This window comes from Armigeres subalbatus, chromosome 3 (genome assembly GCF_024139115.2).
Source record: "Armigeres subalbatus isolate Guangzhou_Male chromosome 3, GZ_Asu_2, whole genome shotgun sequence".
NCBI classification, from domain to species: domain Eukaryota; kingdom Metazoa; phylum Arthropoda; class Insecta; order Diptera; family Culicidae; genus Armigeres; species Armigeres subalbatus.
The window spans coordinates 184,277,254-184,301,309 of NC_085141.1; the positions used below are offsets into that span (position 1 = coordinate 184,277,254).

General features: G+C 37.9%; 1 protein-coding gene across 4 annotated transcripts in view; it reads right to left on the reverse strand.

The window, feature by feature from the left end:
* LOC134225949 (protein eva-1) overlaps nucleotides 1–24,056 on the reverse strand; it is a 586,714-nt gene that overhangs the window by 469,789 nt on the left and 92,869 nt on the right. Inside the window, exon 1 of one of the 4 annotated variants that reach the window (XM_062706408.1) lies at nucleotides 1,633–1,649. The exons of the other annotated variants lie outside the window; for them this stretch is intronic. The gene's annotated coding sequence lies outside the window, so the exon portion shown is untranslated. Of the gene's footprint in view, nucleotides 1–1,632; nucleotides 1,650–24,056 lie in introns of those variants that run through there. 4 annotated transcript variants of the gene reach the window in all.

The following is a 24,056-nucleotide window of genomic DNA, read 5'->3' on the forward strand; positions in this document are numbered from 1 at the left end:
GCACTGCGGTAAGTGCGTACGTTCGTGATGTCGGAGAAGAATTTACCGTCGATTAGAACGGGGTCGATTTGGTTTTCCGTTACTTGATTTGGTGATTTCCATGTGGCCTTGTGGATATTCTTGCGGGGGGAGAAAGTGCTTCGGACTACCATTCCGCGGGAGTCTGCAAAGTTTATGCATCGTTGGCCGTTGTCGTTCGATACGGTATGCAGACTATCCGGTCCGATGACCGGTCTATACATTTCCTCCCTTCCTACCTGAGCGTTCATGTAACCGATAACGATTTTGACGTCCCGCAGTGGGCATCCATCGTATGTCTGTTCCAGCTGTGCATAGAACACTTTTTTCTCGTCGTCGGGTCTCCCTTAGTGTGGGCAGTGCACGTTGATGACGCTATAGTTGAAGAAACGGCCTTTTATCCTCAGCTTGCACATTCTTGCGTTGGCGCATCTTACCCAGCACTATGAAGCCGGTTCCCAGCTCGTTGGTGGTGCCACAGCTTTGGTAGAAGGTAGCCGCTCGATGCCCGCTTTTCCACACTTTCTGTCCTGTCCAGCAAATCTCCTGCAGCACCACGACATCGAAGTTGCTGGAATGTAATTCATCGTAGATCATCCTGTCGCAACCTGCGAAACCTAGCGACCTCTTGTTGTTATTAATGCTCATTGCTGAGCATGGAGACGTGATCTTCTAAGAGTTGTTTTTTTTAGAACGGTTTCCCTGTAGGTCTAGCTTCGCTTGTCGGAATTTTACTTCCGCAAACGGGTCCAACGTTAAACGAAGGCACGGGGTCAAGCAAAGATCGTAACGGGATCAGTATGTACAAATAGAGCTGAGAAGCACTGCGGATAGTTTTAAAAACCTCCTTCAGCAAAGAGAACAGATAACCGCACAGTACAAGAGCACAATGCGGTCAGGTTGCATTCATACTGGTTTGGAGACAAGCCTAGGTTTGAATCCAGACTGTGTGCATTTTTCTTTATCAGTTGAATAACGTGAAACGGGGGTCGATAAAAATTCAATGTAAGAGACGAATAACACCAACCGTGGATATTATTGTCAAATTCTTCTAGGAAATATGCAGTTGACTGCAGACAATTTTTGTATAATTTTTGAATGTGACATGTTCTTGCACAGTATCTGCTTGAGAGTATGCTTCTGTTAATCAGTTGACTCCGTTTTTCCATCGTCTTCTGCTACAACAGAAAATTTCCCAGTAGCTTTGCTTCTGTAAATGCATAACCATCAAAGCGAATCGTAATCATGTTCGCAATAGATAAAGCCGTTGTTGGTAGAATACATCCTCGATAAAAAATCGAAAAAGGTCCCCATGGCTTCTATAATCGCTTGATTTACGTCACGTGGATTCCCCACGTGCATTAGATTTGCATTAAGAACAAATCGAATAAATTTGCATAATTTAAAAATAGATGCGAAGCCATTTTGATGTGCTTCGGTATAAGGCGGAAACGTTAGATTCAAACAGATAGAATATGCAGAATCAAAATATACCCATGAAACGTTTTCCAGATTAATTCCTAAACACTTGATAGCCTCACCTAATCAAATCAACAAAGTTAATGTTTTGAGAAATATCTGCAATGTTAACTCTTCTACTAAATATGCGCTTACCCAATCAGCAGTTCTACCCATTCTGTGACCATTTTCCATTACCCGCCAAGATAACAGAACATGTGTCACCAGTCAGTCGTGCAACTTTTTTTTTTCGTGAAATACCAATCACACCGACAACGAGCCCCAAAAATCGAGACAGCGTCTGTCGTCACCCTCTAATTTCTTCGATGGTGCCACGTGACTGCGCCGCCAATTGAGAGAACTGTGACAAGTTCAGCATAATTCCCAAGCGAATTAGACAAGACTTTTGGAAAATTACCACCGAGCGCTTTGCTCCAAATTACGTCCCGATAGACTCATTTGTTATGGATACATTTTCCGGCAATAGAGAGCGACGTCGTTTGCATCAGTGTCGTCATGGACGCGAAGCTGAAAAAATAACACAACCGTACAAAAAGAAGAGGCTGCAGAGGAGAGCCCTTCGTCAACTTTTTTTTCTCTGGAAAAAATGCTTCGCAAATTCGGTGGCATAAATTAAGATTTGCCGAGTGCGAGATGCTGCACAACAAGATGTGTCGTTCTTGTCAAATATCACACAGCGTCGACGTCGAGAATTATCTTATGTGATGTAGAACGCGTGGACTTTATATGAATACTTCATGATTAGAGCGTGACTTTTGTGAACCAGAATTTACATTAGGAGCCCAAGATGGCACTTTATGAGTGTCGCCTTCTGGTTGACAAAACTGAGCGTTTGTTTTACGACGTTAATCCATAAAAGAGTTGTCCCTGGAAAAGATTTTTATGATCGTTTATACCATTTTGTACAAAGCTAATTATATTAGTTACACGTTTGGTATCAAATCTATTAGGTTAATGTTGTTTTCAAAAATAAATTGATGGGTGAGTTATCTTTATTTCCATTTCATTGAAATGCAACCTCCCTCGTACTGTGAACAACTTTTGGAGAAGTTATCGAAAATGTTGCACAATAGTACGCGAGCAAAAGTGGTTGGCCGCTTATTTTTCCATTTCCTTAAGTGGCTGTGAAAACAGTTTCCAGGAGTTACTAACAATCGAGTTTCTAGTTATTGTTGTTTCACGAAATATGTGGGAGCATCGGATTATCGCCCAGCAACAGTAATGAATCCCACAACGCTACCGGGAATCAATTCTCAGTTATTTCCCTGATGTCGACTTCACATCGCATTATATTTTTTTCCTTGCGGCTGTTTTCCAATCGTTCCAGTTCATCACGAAAGAGATAGTTACTTCGAACTGCGGTTAACCTGCTCATGCACATTTTCGGAACTACTACTAATTGTAAAATTATTTATGCTCAGCCTATAATCCAAGAAGCAATGGCCCGCTTCACCCGATTTGCTTATTTTAATCAGATTTTCATATAAAAAAACAGGAAAATCCACATATCGGGGATGATTTTTTCTCGTATATTGTGAAATGTAATCAATAAAACACATGAGAGAGGTCAAAATAGCATTTTAAAGGGATAGATTCCATTTTATAAATTCACATCTATTTGCGTTAATTTACATGCCTTAAAGCATTTCAATAAGGCCGAGACAAATATCTAAAATCTGTTTTGTCTTCTCCCCCTCGGATTTTTTTGCCAAAAAATAATATTTTGAGGGGGCAACAAAAAAAATCGGATAATTTTGAAGATTTTCAAAACATTCTTCAGCAAATCCGAGGAGCTTTTTTTTATTTTTTTCGTTTTAATATTTATTTTTTATTATCCCCCCCTTGACCTTTCGGAGATCAGCAGGACAAAAAGTTAATTAAATATTTGTAACGGTCTAATTCTAGAACAACACTTGAAAAGGACGTAACAGCCAAAAATTATTTCTTCTGATTCTTTGAATACATATATAGCTTAGGGTGGCTCAAAAAACACTTTTTCAATTTTTTTGATGGGCCGCCCTCTTATTCGGCCCTCAAATTTCAGCCAAATCGGTCAACGTTTGGGTGGTGCTAAACTCGTTGGAAGTTTATATGGAAAAATGTATGCAGAAACATCCAAAAACAGTTATTTGCAGTTGGACGGAACAATTCACGATCAAGAACCATGATACTCATCCAGTTCTTGTAGAATTAAATAAATAATGTTATGCTGAAAACCCCGAGAAGATTAGAGTTTTTTAGGCAAATATATTAGAATTTTACTGGAGTGTTGTAGAGGTATTTTCTCGCGGTTTTCTGCATAACATTCTGTATTAAATTCTTCAATATCTGAATGAGTATCATAGTGCTTCATCGTAAGTTCCAACTGCAATTCACTGTTTTTCGATGTTTCTGCATACATTTTTGCATTTAAATTTCCAACGAGTTTAGCACCGCCCAAACGTTAACCGATTTGGCTGAAATTTTGTCCAGAGCATCAGGGCATCAAATAGATCCGGCCCGTCAAAAAAAATGAAAAAAGTTTTTCCCATACAAATTTTAGCCACCCTAATATAGCTATATATGTGGACGAAGAATCAGAAGGAATCCATTTTGGCTGTTACGCTCTTTTCAAATGTTGGTCTAGAATTATTAGTATAACATTTTTTTAGGTGATTATCATTTTTTTCAAGTGGTGACCCTTGAGAATAAGGCAATGTTTTTTCAATAACTCTGGAACGCAGAGGCCGATAGAGCCTATTTTCAATGGGAAGAGGGAAAACCACATTTCGTGTTGATTACAGCCTGTGTGTCTCACTTTTTTGTACACATACACACACGCAAATCCAGCAAAGGAGGGGCTGATATGTGATCACAGGCAGTATACTTAGTGTGTATACGAGAAATGCCAAAACATCTACAAAACTCAATTATGCTTCAAATAATTAAATAATCATTTTAAGTGAGGATCCAGGAACCATTAGATTTAAATTTGTGGCTCTGCTCAGCTGACACATACAGTTTCAAAACGACTGTCACGAGTAATAGAAAGCACAAATAAAGCATGACAGATCAAAGTCCACAATAAAAATGAAAGCCAATTCACGTGAATGTTCTTCACCGGAGGCATGTCTATTATTTACGCAATGTTCTAATAACTGTCACGCCGGAGTATCCGAATAGATACGCTCGAGATAGAACCCAGCAGCCAAGCCCTATTTTTTTCGGGCTAAAATTTATAGCGCCTGTTAGCAAACCTAACGACCGCACTCGGTTATAGGTCGGGAAAACGGAAACGATTGGCATGAACGAGGTGGGAAACATAATTCGGACGTAGAATAACACAACGTGCCGACACGGTCCGACCCGAACCCAAGCAAATAAGGACCAAGAAAAAGGACGTAATTATAGACATTTTTCATATGCTTTATTTGATAGCCTGATAAACCAAACAACTCTGGAACAGTTCGTATTCCACACGATGTAGGCGGTTTTGTACAGAAAATCAGATTTCAACATCATCTCACACCCCGACTGTCGGTGGTCATCGGGTTTCAAAGCAACAAAATTGCTTGTAATTTTATTTGCTTCTGTAACGCCACTCCCTGCGCCGGACTGAAAATTTATAAACTCTTTCGCTACCCTTCCAGGTAAGCATATTATGAAAGTTTGACTTCCAAGCTGGACCCAGAAAGTCGGCTCAACCGTTGTGTAGAACGGAATATAGTTCATGATGCCCGATGAATGATAAACCATTCCAGGTATGGGGCGGTTGGAAATAAACTTGTTGAAAAATAAAATCTACACCACTGAGCGTTGGTAACGCAGATCCGAGATCGAGTGTGGTTTTCGCAAATAGACTAGACCCTGATTTATCCACCTAATGATGGCACCGCTTCTCTCGTGAGACTTTTACAAACATAAAAACATACACATTTTGACCAACATACAATCTGCGTCTCCATTTAGCCTTGCTTGCGAGCAGAAGCGTGGGATTGCTAATCCAGAGATGGCGAGTTCGAAACATTTTCTGCTTCTTGGGCATAGTGTATCCATTGTGCTTGCGACACAAAATACATACTTATGCAATTGCAGCCATAGGAAAGCTTTAAATCAATAACTGTGTTAATTGAATATTGAGCTTTTTAATGATGTCATGAAAAGTTAATTCTTGCAGCGAACATATGCCTTTCAGTATATTCCAGATGTGCGAACAATTCAAGGTATTCAATTAGAAATGATAGTCCGAGTTGGGGTAGAAAAGTTTTAAATTCTATACCTTGCAACTTTCTCCATTTTATTGGCAGTGGTTGCTATTTAATAGCAATTTGGAATACAGTAATACCCCCTGTTAGGGGTCTCTAGTAGCCTTGTGAGCAAAGGCGTAGGATTGCCAATCCGGAGATGGCGAACTCGATTCTCGGTCCGGTCTAGGGTGTTCTCGGGAGGGAAACATTCTCGACTCCCTGGGCATAGTGTATCCATTGTACTTGCCACACAAGATACATACTCATGCAATGGCGGGCATAGAAAAGCTTCCAATTAAGGGTCTGTCTCAATTGGATAATTAAACTGAAATTAAACTTCAAAGTGACATTTCAATAATTACCAAATAACCCTGCTCGCAGAGCAAGATTAATTTTGACAGATATCGAATCATTTTCCATCGATGTCCTATTGGAATTGCTGGGTAGCACCAGCCATTCTTATAACGGGGTGATTTTTTAATTTTCGAACTGTCACTTTTAAGTTTAATTCTCCAAATGAGACAGACCCTAAATAACTGAGGAAATGCTAATAGAATACTAAGTTGGAAAGCAGGCCAAGTTCCAGTTCCAAGTTGCAGAGCCATTGAAGAAGAAGAAGAAAAATACCCCTGTTGAGTTTTGAGGTCATAAAATAGGACATTATCAATTAGCCTGGAGGTGTTGATGCCTTTCTCGTTCATTGAATGAGCAAAAAGCATGCGAGAAAAGGTAGAACAGGAACTGATAATAATATGAATGACCACCGTTGTTTACGTTTTTTGACAATCATTGCAAGGTTTTCATTGAGTGCAACCTGTTACGATCTGCGAGGGAGAAACAGATTTTAAAAAGGTGTATTTCAATACGTTGATTACTATTTCTTGTTGAATATTTACTTGTTGCCTGACGACAATATTTATTTAATACTAGCAGACCCAACGAACTTCGTTTCGCCTAAAATTGATTCATTCTCTGATTAGTTCTCAAGTCACGAAGACATGTCAATTTCATTTGTATAGGAGCCCCCCTTTCCAAAGCGGGGAGGGGTCTCGAACCATCTTACAAACCTTTTTCAACCCAAAAACCTCTGCATACAAATTTTCACGCTGATCGGTTCAGTAGTTTTCGAGTCTATAAGGTTCAGACAGACAGAAAATCATTTTTATGTATATAGATGATGTGTAGCCTACCGGTAAGATGCGCGGCAATAAAGCAAGACCATGATGAGAGTGGCTGGGTTCGATTCCCGGTGCCGGTCTAGATAGTTTTCAGTTTGGTAATTGTCTCGACTTTCCTGGGTATAAAAGTATCATCGTGTTTGCCTCATGATATACGAATGCGAAAATGGTAACTTGTCTTAGAAACCTCGCGGTTAAAAACTGTGGAAGTGCTGAATGAACACTAAGCAGTGACGCGGCAATGTCCCAGTGGGGGATATAATGCCAAGAAGAGGAAGTAGATTTGTAGTATCGTGAGCTCCCCCTTAGGTTACGACAAAATGGGTTACGGATAAGTGCCAAACAAATTAGAGAAATTTTTATTTCTCGTAGAGGTGTGCGCCGTCGCCGCCAAAAGCCACAACTCGGGCAGAAGCCATGAACAGAATAACAAAACATGATATGTACTTGATTGATATTATATTATACTATATATAATAGCCCTGTTTGTCTGTCCGGTGACTAGCCAACCAGACGCAGCATGCGGGGAAATTCTAACAAAAAATGCATGAATAAGTTAACCCTTGTATTGAAAAAAAAAACGCTTACCCCGGGCGCTATTGCGTCCACAAATAAACTAGTAAGAGATAAAAGATCAGACAACAATATCAAAACTTTGCACCAAAATATCATTTAAATAGCAAAATATGCTATGGATTAGAACAAACTAATGGCACATGATATTCATCACTTATTACAAACTAGTTTATTTGTGGACACAATTGCGCCCGTGGCAAGTGTTTTTTTTTTTTTAGAGTGATAGATTCTTTTCTGAATTAAAAAAAAATCAAAATTTTCAACGTCTGTTGTCTGTGATTTTTTTCATCAAATGCTGTGTCTGGTTGTCTAAGGTTGTCACTGGTTTTGTTTTCTGATAGTAAAAAAGAATTGAAGTGTCACATATTTTATTTTTTGTGAGAATTTCCCCATGTGCTGCGTCTGGTTGGCTAGTCACCGGACAGACAAACAGGGCTATTATATATGAAATGATGATAGCATAACTTGATATTTAAATGATATTTCAGTGCAAACTTTTGATATTGTTGCCTGATCTTTTATCTCTTATATGAATCATGTCCATATCTCATTTTGCTATCTTATCAACATTTGATATTATCGAGCTATTTTCATCTACTCGGGAAGTTATTTGGGCGAATATGTCATTTGACCGAACAAACCATTATGCCGAAACCCATCTGGCGAAAAAAACAATTTGGCCTAAATGAACAACTGTGGCCAAAAATTTTGGCTAAATAAGCATACGGCTGAAAATGCCTTTTGGTCATTTGGCCGAATAGGATATTTGGCCATCATTTTGGCCATATTTCCCGTATGACCCGCTTGGCCAAATGACATTTTCAGCCAATTGGCCCTTTCTGCCAAACGATCATTTCGACCAAACGGCATTTTCGGCCACTTGGTCCATTGGGCCAATAGACCGAACGTTCAATTCGAGCAAAAATGATTCGGCTAGATGACTTCGGACTTCATGTGTCATTCGGCCAAACGGATCATTCGCCGAATGACTTTTGATAAACTGACTCTTCCTTTTTTTGGACAATGTCCCGTGGAATTATTGAAGATAAAACGCAGAATTTTCTCGAGATTCGGCTTTGCTTCTTGCGCGAAAAGCAGCACAGTGTGCGATTGAGCATGTTTCGTTTCAAAGGCAGATCATTCGTGAGATGTAGGTTTTAGTTCTGTTTTATGCTGTCGGAAGGTGAATCAATTAGGATTGATTATGTTTCGTATCAAACGCAGAACTTTCGGAAGATCCGAGATTCCGACATTTCGTGGAATGTATGAAATTTCCGAAACACATTTCGCGGAATGTATCTTTTTTCCGAAAGACATTTTGCGGAATGTATCGTTTTGGCTCAATTCCCGAACATTACTCATATTCCGTACACTGGCGTTTTGGCACCCTAAATTTAATAATTCCATCGGTTTTCAGTTCTGATCAGAGCTTTAAATAATCAAATATTTTTGGTGAAGCCCATCGGCCTTCTTTGTCACCCTCACTTCGTACATATTCATATTGAACTGAACATTAACATTTCTGATCAAATATCAGTCAGTGAGTATTTATTTAGATTTCGTAAACTAATAAATTACTGTAAAACTAAACACTTAAATGATGATTTCAACAATTACTCACATAAATCTGACCCCGACGTTAAGCTGAGGGACAATTTTAGTGCCAAAAGTCAACATAATCAAGGCCAATTATGTTTTCTTTGAACGCAGTGACCATTTTCAGTACCAATAAAATGAATGAATATGTGAAGAAGAAAACTGAGTAAGTCATTCTATGTTTTGAATAGTCATGGGACGTTTGTCAATATTCGGTCCGAAGTTGCTTCATGAAGGTGATTATTTCATGCTCTGGTTCTGATGATCATGATAACAAACGAATTCAAGATGCTATGGAGAGAATCACACGAAGAAGGCCAACATGGCCATTTAAAAGCGAGTGTTCGGAATATGAGCCATGTTAGGAAAGTCAAACCAGTACTTTTTCACCGAAAGTCATTCCACGGAATGCCATTTGGCGTAATCCAGTTAAAATAATAGAGTAGAATTCAGTAGAATTTTCGCGAGATCTGGGTTTCGGTTCTGTTTTGTGCGGTCGGAAAGTAAATCAATCAGTGCGCGATTGATCGTATTTCGTATCAAAACCAGAACTTTTGCAAGATCTGGGTTTTGGTTCTGTTATTCGATGCCTATGTGCACCAATTTCATCGCATACCAGTCGCGAAAACGCTCTACAAAAGTGGAGGCGATAATGTGTATTTTTTATCCGACGTTGCACGGTAGTTTATGCGATGTGCACGATTTTTAATCGAGTTTGTTCATTATACATTGCGATGTAGTTTGTGATAACAAACTCTGTTTGACAGATAATCCGATTTCATTCGAGTTTGTTTGCAGGAATATGCGATGTAAACAAATGAAACTGGAATAAGCTCGTAAAATAGCCTATTGTGCGGAAACATTTATAAATAAACTGATGCGACTTTGATGAAACTTGAATCGGTAAACGATTACAACCGTGCATTCTTATGCGATGTGTGGTTGTCTGGGATATCAATCAGTGCGCGATTTATTGTGCTTAGTATCAAAACCAGAACTTTCGCTAGATTCGGATTTTGGTTATGTTTTGTGCGGCTGGAAAGTAAATCAATCAGTGCGCGATTGATCGTGTTTTGTATCAATAGCCAATTTTTCGCGTTCTCAAGGTTTTGATTCTGTTTTGTGCAATCGTAAAGTAAATCGATTAGTGTGATATTAATGTTGTTTTGTATCAAACGCATAACGTTTGCGAGATCCAGGTTTTGGTTCTGCATTACGTGGTTGGAAGGTGGGAAGGGTCGACTTCGCACCAGCTTCCCTAGAAGCACAATACAGACCGATTTGGTTGCATCAACTCAGATGTAACTAAATTTGGTTGCATATGGCTCACAGAAACTTGTGTGCAACATGTGTGCTGCTCGGGTTCCCTCTACACGGCTGGTATCAAGAATGATGATGTCGCGTGCAACCTTAATTGAACCCAAACTTTTGGCCGATACATACCATGCACTTGAATAAACATTTTGATATTTGAAAATCATATAAGTTTTTTTGCTGAAATTTCATTAATGCATCTCAAAGATGATTAAAATTGGGTTCCGTTCCACTTTTTATTTCGAAATTTTGTGGGCTCAATTTTCAGAAAAATCAACATATTTTTACCACATAAATTTAAGAAAAATCTTCTTGGAGACAAGTAAGGAGACTTTCAGCCCGAGGCTGGTTCGTCTCCAAGAAGATTTTTCTTAAAGTTATGCGGTAAAAATATGTTGATTTTTCTGAAAATTGAGCCCACCAAATTTCGAAATAAAAAGTAGAACGGAACCCAATTTTAATCATCTTTGAGATGCATTGATGGAATTTCAACCCGAAATCGGATGTAAGATGGCGAAAATACGGCCAAAATCTTTTGCCTATATTTTCCAAGGGTGAACCCAAACTTTTGGCGGGGAGTGTATGTAATTTACCTTTTACATCGCCGGAGACGAGTCAGCCTTGGGTTGAAAGTCTGCTTAATAAAGATAAAAAAACCTTTACATCGCACGAAAAAGGCACCAACACCGCTAGGTGGATTTATCAGGGTTCTTTTTTTTTGCTTTCGGTGCAGAAATAATAGGCTTTAAAAGCAATAATGTGGTTTGGGTGAGTGGTGCCCCTTCTGTGTCCCCGCCAACATTGTGATAGTCATGATGATGTAAAAAGAAATTGTCAAGCTTGATTTACTTAACTTCTGCTCTACACCGTAAGCAACTTTTCCATTAGAATAAACTTATTTTTCACTCGCAACAATCACAATCAAAGTTAATAAATTTTCAGATCATTGCAGCGTTCCGAGCGAAGAAATAGTCGTCCGAAGTTTTCGGTACACTTTATTGGATGATAAAAACTTTAGCACTGTGCAGCAAATTTTGGAATTCTTTTCCATTGCACTATTCAACAGCTTCTCACGTTATATTTGATACTGCCACCTTTGACCCCAAAGTGGAATCTGCTGTTCGACTACACCTGAATAGACAACTTTTAAACTATTTTAGTGCCGATGCTTTTAATACACTTTATAGCTTTCCATCCAATGGGTCATCCATTAAGTATGTAGCATTCAAATAGAATTTACGTTTAAATCCATAACAGTCTAACAATAAAATGCTAAACCTAAGTGACCAAAAATGTGTGAGTGTCGTAGTTCTTGTGACATGCTTAATGGTTGGCCCCTGATACAGTAAAGTTTATTCTTTGCTTTTTTTCTCCATTGTTTGTTGGAAATCTTGCCTAACATCTGAGAGTAAGAGTTGGCGTAGTGCAGCGCTGCGGCTTTGAAGTGCCCTCTTTATTATTTCCCATTATTTTGTTCCAGTTTCATTTCGTTAAGAGAATAATGTTGCTATAGTTCGGGTTTCCTGGCTGGAGGCAGCTGTTGAGTATCACCAAACTCCAAGCCTGCCATTGAGTGCCCCTTTTCAAATCACTGGGATAACCGTAGGGGCGGTTGCTCACCTATTTGACTGGCAAGTAACAGATGTTAAATGACAATCCTTAGTTTGTAATTGTCAGAATGATCCTTATATTTTGGGCTAGCTTTTCTCGGCATCGATTACCGATGATGTCTCATGGAACCCCTGCAACATATGCAACAGAAGGATCTATTATCCACAATACTAGTCAAATGTAAGAATAAAAGTGGAACATTGAAAATAGATTTATCATTTTCTACAAACAAAAAAAACCTGCGCAAACTTATCGTTGGAAAAAGTTGTGAATTTCTTCTGGTTTACCACGAAAAAATCTTTTGAATGTCGACAGAAGCTCTGTATTAATTTCCACTGGAAACTCGCCTGAACTTTCACGGATTGCAAATCGTAAATCACAATCACATTTTGACAACACGATGGCGCTGGTATATTGTTGCATGACTAACGACACTAGCGCTCAGTGGTCATTTGTGAGAATAATTTAGAGGAGGAATGGCCGTTCGGCCGAAAGTATCATTCAGCTAAAATTAACATACGGCCGAAAATGTCGTTGGGCGTCATACGACCGCAAATGTTTGCTGTACGTATGGACGAAAAAGTCGTTTGGTCGAGAAAAGTGTGAAGCGATTAGTAATAATGAAGAAGTAATAAACGCGAAGTGAGAAATGATTAGGAGTGACCAGTGAGAAATGAAGAGTAAGAAGTGGAAAGTTTAAATAATTTCACATCTCACTTCTTATTAGTAGAAAAATAGAAGTGGGTAATTAGTTGACTCACTACTTGTTTCTCATTTCTCACTTCTCATTTATCACTACTCACATCGCACTTCTCACTTTTCTGAGGAGCTGGAGAAATGACCACGGCCAAATGTTCAACGAACGAAAAGAACAAATGGTTGAAAATGTCATTTGGCCAAAAGGTAGGGAGTGAGTGCTAGTAATGGACCCCGTGCGTATAATGTACCCCCTGAACAAAACCCCAATTTAAACGCTGGAATCGACTATTTTCTGCAAACTTCCATCGGGAGAAGTTGCTTGATGTAACAGGACAGCAGTTCCATACAATTGTTATGGACTGGGAAACAGGAATTTAGTTAAATTAACTAATTTGTAAATGCACATACACTAAAGGGTCCATTACTAGCACATAAGGGGGGGGGGGGTCCATAATAGGCATCAGGAACATGTGGGAATGGAACATGTAAATCAAATGGTTGGGACCATTATACGTATATAAACAAACCCGACGTTGCGTATTATGGACCCGGGGGTGGCCATAATCAGCATGCTAGCAACATCATTTTAAAATACTTGCTTAAGTAGTTAAAATGAATGTTTTGGCTAGTTCTATGTACGAAACACGTTGCTGATACCTGTTGCGTGTCATGTGGTGCAGCAGAACTACAATTTTTTAAGAAGCTCGCTCTAGCGAAGCGACTAAAGCTAATTTTAGTCGTTAAGGGGTCCATCACTAGCACTCACTCCCTAGTTTGTCTGAAAAAAAAAAATTAGCCGACCAGATTATTTGTTTCATTTAATCGTTAGGCTGAAAAGGCCATTTGGCCGACAATGTCGTTTTGCCGGACAAATGATATGAACATGAAAAACATTCGACCAAGCAGGTCGTTTAAAGTAATAAGCCATGAAAGTGATCCTTCGACAATTGATTTAGTTTAACGAATTCAAGTCAGCGGTGTGGCCAATTGGTAACTCTTGCTGATTTTGACTCTGATCACCTTCCTGTGACGTTTGAAATCTCACAAGAAGTCATTTTTAATTTCAATTATCATAGAGCTGATTGGGTTTTAAAATTGATAGATTGGAATTTTGATGATGTCTCGTGATATTGATAATGCTTTCGTTTGGCAAATTTAATTGTCGAAGCCCAAGGCATTGCAATTCCTAAATGTGAAACGGCCAAAAGACCTTCCCCATTCGAGGGAGAGAGGCCTATAGCAAATGAAATTTGAGGACGGAGGTGGAACTGGAACCTAGCAGGACATCGCTGCGAAGACAGACCCAAAGGCTGAAGGTGGTTGAGCCTCCACAAAGATGTCGATTAAAATCTAACCTAGCGACAGTTTGAGGCGATAGCTGGAAATCGCTCAGGGCGGAGATCTTTCACATCGGCCCTTTGAACCTCTCGAGGTATGCAGGACCCTCAAGTAAAATAAGTAAGTATCGTTCTCGACGAGTGGGAAAACAAATTGAAAAAAAAGCATCAATTGTGTTGAATCCTCCGAAAGTTGAATGCCAAATTTTAATAGCAGCAAATTAGGAACAGGTCGGGGCCAACCGACCGAATAACGTAAGATCAGTGTCGCTACAGAATAATTGACTCCAGAAAACGCATTTGAGGTGGAATTTTTTTTATCATATTCGACTCCTTCTCCATCGCTGATTTGCTATGATTGAAAGCTATTTGTCTTTCAATAACTTCGGGAGCAAGACAAAATCGATAAGCAACAATCTCGAAGCTGCTTGATTGAGAAATCATTAGGTTCGATGGTGATGAGGTACTAGTAGATGCTGCAAACACGACTGATGTCGTAATGTCCACGCACATTTTTTTTAAAGTTTTTTTTAGGGCGACGGACTTCTCACTACTCCCAGCTAACGAGTGATCGCGATTTTGCTAATAGAATGTAGGACATTTCTGAACGAATGTTACCATTCCAATATCAGTTCCCATTATTGAGCTGCAATGGAAAAATTGAGCGAAACCCTTCAATTTTCACTTAAACTTTACGATTTACGATTTTTTTCATTTCACCCGTAAGGTTTTTACTTCAATCCGTTAAGATAGAACAAACAACCATGCGTTCACCATTACTTCACTTGCAATTGAATAATTTTACACGACTAAAAAAACTCCAACTGAAAAATTAGAAATTTTCCTTTAAAAATTAGGAAATTCCCAATAAAGACATCAACTTATGAGCAATGAATAAATATGAAATCTCTACAAATAATGCAAAATTTCCATAAACAATTAAGAATTTTCCACAAAAATAAATTAGCTCTTTTAGAAGCAAAAATTGCAATTATAAAAGAAGAATTGTCCACAAAGAACTCAAAATGTTCCACGAAAACAATTCAAAATTCCCGTAAATAAATCAATATTAGCAATAAACAATTGTAAAATTTTCCACAAAATGTTTTTTTCCACAAAAAAATGAAAACTTCACCCGACAAAAATTAATAATGAGGAATTAAAAATATGAAAATTTCAAATATAAAAAAGCAAAAGAACTGAGCATTTTTCATAGATGATCTTTAAAAGCGTTTAATATTTATATTTTATCAATTATATTGCTTTTTTGTATTTTTTATGGATTTTTTTATCCTTTATTGCTCTTTATTGATTATTTTGTGGAAGATACTAATTTTTTTATGGATAATTTTGTATTTGTTTACTGCCGTCCCAAGCATAGTTGTCCCATGTCGTTTTTAGTTGATGGCCTTCTTGCTGCGCTGGTCGCCAACAAAAGAATTCATCAATGGATTTAAGAACTAGAGAAAGAAAGATTGCTGGCAAGCCTAACTATTATGTCTGATAGAGGAATAACTTGTCTGATCAAATGCGACACCGCCATCACTGTGGGAATGGCATCGTACAAAAAACAACATGGGACAACTATGCTTAGCACGGCAGTATTGCTAATATTAATTTTGAACATCTTGGATTGTTTATGGAAAATTCTTTGTTTATAATTGCAATTTTTGCTTTTAAAAGTGCTAATTTATTATTTGTGGAAAATTCTCAATTGTTTATGGAAATTTTGCACTATTTGTGGAAATTTTATATTTCTTTATTGCTCACACCCTGATCTCTTTATTGACAATTCGCATTTTTTTTATAGAAAATTTCTAATTCTTCATGGAAATTTTATGTTGTTGCTTATTTTACACCACCAACGCCAATGTTGCCCCAGGCCCATGTTCAAAACATATTTAGAATGCATTAGAAAGTCACAATAACCTTGATGTTTTGAATAGATGATCATTGTAAAATGTAGCTGGTTTTGTGAATATAGCATCTGTATGTTTGTTATTCTTGTTTGTATTGGCGAAAACATCGAAAAAGCTTAAGGGGTACATTTTGGACTGTTCTCCCCTAACAGATGGATATCAACCCTTGAATACTGCAGCTGCGAAAACAGCGTTCCACACATCTTTAGGACGTTCCACACAGAAAAAAATAATGAAAACTAAGAAGCGCGTAAAAAATAAAGACGTGGAAAATTAAACTATTTTGGGCGTACATGGATATTTTCCAACCAGTACACCCTAAATGTATGCAATTTCTATAGCATTATGTCAGTTTCTGTAGCATACATCATATAAAAGTGACATAATGCAATGGAAATTGCATACATTCAGGCGATAAAATCGTTTAAATTTACGCTCTTTTTGGCATTCCCTTTATGTGCATTACTTTCGTGTAAATTTCAACAACTTTTTCTATCTGTGCAGTAAAGTAGTTCTTAGACTCGCCTGTATATATCGGTTTACACCCCAGGAATCGCGTGTATATATATATATAACTATGTAACAACCAAACTAAATAATGATGAATGTATTCAATTGAGTGTACAGTTTTAGGATAATACAATCAATTGCCTGAGTAAATTGATTTCCTATCTCAAGACCCACATACATAGCGTTACTGCTCCTGGAATTCACCTCATAGATCCGATATTCATCCCACGACAAACAAAGCAATGAAAAGGAATTTGATTTGTTTCTTATTTATGTGTTTTTTCACCAGTAAGCACACATGTTAGCAAAAAGAAGCAACGAAATTGATGCTTTATTTCTTTGTTTCGCGATGAGATGAATATATGTTCAGTAAGATGGAAAACGGAACAGTTCTCCTGTTTGAGACCAGAAACTTTGACCTACGAATTCATAAATCAATAAAACAGACGTAGCTCGAAAAAATAACTTACCCTTACAGTTCAACAATGACACAATACAAATGGAATGTTTTCGGAAGCAAAATTAGTTTTCCCGTGAAAACGGACCCTGCTGGATGCCGAGAGCCGAATGAATGGAAGAAAAAACAATCAGATTGAATTGTTTGCATTGTCAGAAAACAAATTCCTAGTGAGATGGTTTAGATGATTTGATGTTAATACTTGGAAGATGTACATCCATTTTTTTTAAATATCATTTTGTGTAAAAGGAGCTTATTATTGCTAGACATTCCAGACATTTTATCAGAGATATGCTATTGATTAATAAAAAATAATCAGATTGAAGGTAAACCACAAATGAACGCCACAATGCTGGAGGTTCAATCAAAATAACAATGGGATAAGCGATTTTACGGTTTTAATACCTTGCAGGTAGCCGAAACTTTCATTTAAGCACAGTCTTTCCAATGATTCTCTGAGCTCAATTTCCATAATAAAACCAAAGAAAAGTGAGTGGTCTTGGTGGGCACTTTAATAAGATGTAGCACAGCGGGGATTTTCAAGTGATTAAAAGAAAATAAGCACAAATTAACTTGTCAAAAACAATAACCACTCCGTTTCCTACGAATCAAACTTAAAGTTTTCCTTTTACATATTTCCATTGTTCATGCCAGCCACACGCCTCCTCCCTGTGAACTCTGTGGAAATCATCCGACCGCACGGTAACAGTTTTTCTTTCTTTCACTTTCAGCCCCCCAGAGGAGCATTCTATCGGTGTTTGGACCGGCCGTCTTCATTGTTTTTTCAGACGAATTGTTTATCTTTCGCTAGTTTGTGACGGTAAAAGAAATAACTTAGGTTCATAATTCTGTTCGTTTTGTGTCTACGATGGAAAGGTAAAGAAAAATATTATGTTCTTTTTTTTCCTGGGTCACAACTTGAAATTACCTCACATCAAGAATTTTAGTTCTTGCTGTTGTTTATAACTTTTCATCCACTTTACGTAATTTTCCGCCGCTTTCATTGTTTTATGAAGGCTGCTGGAGCTATGAATGCATACTCGAGAAGAAAAGTTGTTGATGGATGCTTGGAAAATATCTTGCTTCATCTTAAAAAAATAGTTCATCTAGCGGTAACAAGGACTTTTTGCATTATAAAGAGCAAGGAAAATCATGTAAGGAAGGAAAAATGCCAGCGTGTTTTATATGTTTCTAAGTTTCAAAATGCAATAACAAATCCTATTCAGGTGCGTTTTGTGGACTTTTGGTACACCTGTTCCATCATCCTGCTAAAACATATGTATAAAGCTTTGTGCTTTCAAATTGAAGTTGTGCATTTAATCTAAGGGGCCGTACACAAATTACGTAAGCATTTTTGCTGGGTTTTTTTTTCGAGCCCCTTCCCCTCATGTAAGATTTTTTTCATACATTTCCTTTTTTATTTATGACGAACCCATATGTGCCTACGTAAAAAGTGCACGACCCCTAATATCGCAACCTTTTCCTGTACAACTCAAACAAATATTAGAATAAGCATCTATTCTATTCTTTTCTATCTATCTATCTATATTCTATATTTATATACATAAAAATGAATTTCTGTCTGTCTGAACCTTATAGACTCGGAAACCACTGAACCGATTTGTGTGAAAATTTGTATGCAGAGGTTTTTGGGGCCGGGGAAGGTTCTTAACATGGTTCGAGACCCCTCCCCACTTTGGAGAGGAGGACTCCCATACAAATGAAACTGAAATTTCTGCAAAACTCGAGATCTAATCAGAGAATAAATGAATTTTAGGCGAAACGAAGTTCGTCGGGTCTGCTAGTTTTAAATAAAAAATACCGATTGATCTCAAATGTTTTAAATTCAGGTGCATTTGAAATCTTGCAAGTCGCCGAAATTAAACTTGGTAAAAGTTTAAGGCGAGAGCTGAACATTTCTTAGAATGGATATCTGTCAAGGCGGCCCTTTCCACCTTTCCGCAGAGGCGCTTCGTCTCTAGGGTAAGACGATATAATGTGCCCCTCCCTGGTCAAAACGCCCCTCTTTGATTCCTAGCAAACTATAACTAACTAGGGTATATAATGGAAATAATAACAAAATCAAAAGTTAAAGATTCGATGTAACTTTCCCTGTTTGGTTGCTCAACATTATGGAGCGACGCTGGTTTACTGTCCGCAAAACTTACACTGGAGCAATCAGTTTGGCAACAAAATAAGTTTTCTCAATGATTAATATGATACAAAATTGCTTCCATCTTCAAAAATGTAACGTTTTTCGAAAATATGTTCCAAACGCCACAGTGTAGGCAGGACGATGAACACAAGCGCAGCGAGCTCAGCAGCAGTTGGTTCCAAATGATATGGAAACTATCGATTCGTAATTCAATCCTGCTTAAATGAATTATGTTGTATTTTTAATGTCAAGCACATAGGGTTTTGTAACCATTTTATTGTGAGATAGAAAGATGATTTCTAGAAGACTGTATCTAACAAAGGGTAACAATCAGTTGGCACCTTTAAATATTTGTGAAACCATCATACTATGTCTATGTTGAATTATCGTTGTATTACATAATGAAAATAATAGCGAAATACAATGAGTTACAGTTTTGATGTAACTTTCAGTTTCAGTCGGCAGCAGTTGCTTTCAAATGATATGGAAACTATTGAAATGTAATTCAAACCTGCTTGAATTGACTTATGTTGGTTTTTTAATGTCAAGTACATAGGAGTTTGTTTCCTTTTTATTATGAGATAGATAAAATACTAATGAAGGGTTATGAAACGTCTTTGGTTAAGGTTTATCTAGAAAACAAATCGGTTCTTCAGAATGATTTTCCATTTTTTTGAATAGTTATATCATAAAAATTTCTTGTGAATTAAGTAAACAAACAAAAATACCGATTTTTCCATTACACTGGATTCTGTTTTTACACGATTTACATTTTCTCAATTTTCCACTCATCCTAAATGTTTAACGTATATTAATTATCATGTGATTTTTCTTTGATTTATTCAGGATTTTTTGAAACATGTTGCGAAGAGTTTGGTGGCAAATTGAAGTCACACGATCAAAATACGAGCGAAAAAAAATCGTGTAAAAACAAACTCCTGTGTGTTTTATTATTATAATGCCGACTTCGTGTTATAAATACAGATGATCAATATTTGAAATTCCCATACACATTGTACAAACAACCTTCTTCTTCTTATTGGCATTACATCCCCACACTGGGACAGAGCCGCCTCGCAGCTTAGTGTTCATTAAGCACTTTCACAGTTATTAACTGCGAGGTTTCTAAGCCAAGTTACCATTTTTGCATTCGTATATCATGAGGCTAACACGATGATACTTTTATGCCCAGGGAAGTCGAGACAATTTCCAATCCGAAAATTGCGTAGACCGGCACCGGGAATCGAACCCAGCCACCCTCAGCATGGTCTTGCTTTGTAGCCGCGCGTCTTACCGCACGGCTAAGGAGGGCCCCAACCATTTCATCGAAAAGATTTTCATCACAAAATTATTCCTCGTAAATAAAAGAAGAAAATGAACATAAATTAGCAAAAACTTGGCTGTATACTTTTGAGTGATGCACGGTCGTACTAATGCTAACTTTTTGCCTTTCTCGTATACTAAGTATACGTAAAGGCTATATGATCACTCCAAAACCAAACTTTTGATAGAAGGCTCGGAGACCCATAGTGTTATATACCAATCGACTCAGCTGGACGAATTGAGGTTATGTCTGTTTGTGTGTATGTATGTATGTGTGTGTGTGCGTATGTGTGTATGTGTACAAATTTTGTAGACACACTTTTTGGAACTTAGCATTACCCGATTTACTCGCAACAAGTTGCATTCGACGGGGAATGCGGTACCATTGTTTGCTATTGAAAATTGGCCTGATCGGACATTGCATTTCGGAATTATTGAAAAAATAATTGTTTTTTCCCAGGGGTCCCCCCCTGGAAAAAAAATTTCAAAATCGAAAAAAAAATTTTTTTAGGTGTGGTGGGAATGCATAGTAATTAATGCAAAAAATGCAAAATGATAGAAAATATGCGATCTATCCCCCTAAAGTGCTTTTATGACCTTTCCTATGTGATTTTCTCAGTACATTTTACGATGCACGAGAAAGGCATCATCGCCGCTGAGTGGATTAATCTGGGTTTTTTATATATATGTTTAGAAGAAGAAGAAGAAGAAGATTAGGGATAGAAGGCGTGTACGAGCCCCTCACAATCACCTGGACAGCTCATGTTACGCGAGATGAGATAAATTCTACAAAAGTGCAGGTAAACTAGTCCTGGAGGCCGTACAAACGCTGAAGCAGCTTCTACTATACATACAAGCAATCCATCGATGCCATCGAATTGAGCGCAGTCTATCGCTATCTCCGCGATATCCCACTGTTGTAGTGTCCAAGTCAGCAGCCTGGTTTACTTATTGGGCTGAATAATCTTCATGCCATTGCTCTGGTGGAGGTAAGGATAGGTCAAGTAATATAGGAATCGTAGAAAATAGAAAACCAGAGATCTATTTCTTTCTTTGTAATTTATTACTTCTTTATATTTTGCAACGGATTATTCAATGACTGAATGAAAACATTGTGAAAATAACGCAATTAGCTTGCCCTTGATTGTCACGCTATCTCTGACGCAATTGTCAAAGCTTGAACTGATAAATGGTGCCAAAACGTGTCCTGCATTCCGTTTTTGATGAAGCACCATTTTGGACTCTTCCACCACGGCATCATCAGTCAAACTAAGATTACGCTTCCGCTCGTACCAATGTTTTATGTGTATAAACGCGGGACGACAACATTGATGCGAACCGAACAGTTCGCCCATGCGAAACACGTCGAACCGCAAAATTATCAATTCGTGGTTGCCTCTTGTGAATTTTCTTTCGAGATAAGTATTCAAATTGCTTACCACGAGGCACATCAATCGCTGCTAGATCTCTTGAGCTTCTCCGGAAGTCTAGCACCCAGGGCGGGATACAGCCAGAAATAATGCTGGGGAAAAACTTAGCATATCTCCTCACTTGACAGACCCTTGAGGCTGCTAGAGCCTTGTTGTTGCCGTATCGTGTGCAGCAATCATGAAGACATTCCGTTCGCTCAATCTTTAGAAAATATACCCAAGAGAGTTGAATGGTATCCCATATTTGTAGTGCTCTGCTACGCTTTTGGATAGCGTAGAACTTCTCAGAGATTTAGTGGCACAGCAAAAAGTTGTGAAAATTTCTACACATTTAAAATAAAACTGGGAATACATTCTTAAAATACACAATTCAATGAATGAAATAGAGTTCTCCAAGGAAGCGTAATATGAATTCATTTCGATTTAAAGTAGCGGTCAGTTTGATTATACTAATTATTATATGCATATATAGTCAGCCAAAATTTTAAGGGTTACTTGTCATAGAACGGGTTAGTACCATTTTCAGTTTTTACTGTGTATGTTTAAAACATTCTCCTTATCTCAAGGTCGTTTGTTTGAGCTAGAAGCTGTCGTCTGTAGGGTTAAAAAAACTAATAAAGAATAAGATCATAGGAGTGGATTGCTGCCTTCGTAGGAAGGGCATCATCATAGTCTGTAGCAGATCTGTGAGAAGGAAATGGTTCGGTTCCGATTAAGCTCAAATGATGAGTATTCTTGAAAGCTTATGTGATTCTGGCGGAGAGGCGTCTGTATTTGCGCCTCTACTTTATTTCTTTAAATGGAATGCTCGTTTGAATTGCTTTCGGTTCTCTTACTTATCCAGAATTTTGAAAAATGACTGTCTGCCAGTTTAATTTTATATTTGCCCTTGATAATCTTTATCACCTTTTAAGAGAAGATAATGTATGTGCTTGTGCTTATATTTTGCGATAATTTCTTGAACAAAAGTTCAATCATCTAAAACCTCACATCACATTTTTCAATTGGCTTTGAAAAATTTGTGGTTTCTATGGTGGATATATTTTCTGTCAATCATGACATTCAAACAAATTTGAATGTAATCCTCGTGTTTTGGGTGATTTGAACCCACAATATCCTACTCTCTGACAACGCCCACACAACAATTGGAAATTATGGATGAGTTTAACAACATGTTGGGACGAACCGAATTGTTTATAATTGCCATCAAAAGAGGCTGTTTTGATTTTGCATCCTTCGGATCCACGTACAAGAAAAAGAACTTATTGCTTTTGTTCTTATTTTAAGTCCCAGTCCAAAATTCTTCCACTAGTTTTTTAACTAAATATAGTTAGTACATGGATCGGTTAAGATTCTTCTTGTTGCGTGATCGGATCTGAACATGGATATTATAAGTGCCCCCTAGTATGTCTCTTCCAGTACGCTTATGTTGCTAGTGACAGACTTCACTTCTTGAAAACGCAACCCGTTGATTATATGCGGTGGAGATGATGGTTTGAAGTCCTCCTTGTAAAAAAAATAAAATTCTTTTATCTCTTCTTTTTCTTTTTCTTATTCGTTTTATTCTTCCTTCTAGCCTAATTCCTTCTTCTTTGCTTATTTTTGCCTTTCTCGTATACTAAGTATACGGTAAAAGCTATATGATCGCTCCAAGAACAAACTTTTTATAGAAGGCCCGGAGACCCATAGTGTTATATACCAATCGACTCAGTTCGACGAATCGAGGTGATGTCTGTGTGTGTGTGTGTGTGTGTGTGTGTGTGTGTGTGTGTGTGTGTGTGTGTGTGTGTGTGTGTGTGTGTGTGTGTGTGTGTGTGTGTGTATGTGTGTGTGTGCGCAAAACTACTCAAAAAATGTCACTCATTTTTCGGGCACTTATCCTTAACCGATTTGCTCGCAACAAATTGCATTCGACGCAGAATCCTGTCCCATTGTTTCCTATTTGAAATTGGCCAGATCGAACTATGGGATCGAAAGTTATGGCCAAAATACAAATCCATACGAAAAAATCGCGTAAAAAATGTCACTCATTTATCGGGCACTTATCCTCAACCGATTTGCTCGCAACAAGTTGCATTCGACGCAGAATCCTGTCCCATTGTTTCCTATTTGAAATTGGCCAGATTGAACTATGGGATCGAAAGTTATGGCGAAAATACAAATTCATACAAAAAAATCGCGTAAAAAATGTCACTCATTTTTCGGGCACTTATCCTCAATTGATTTGC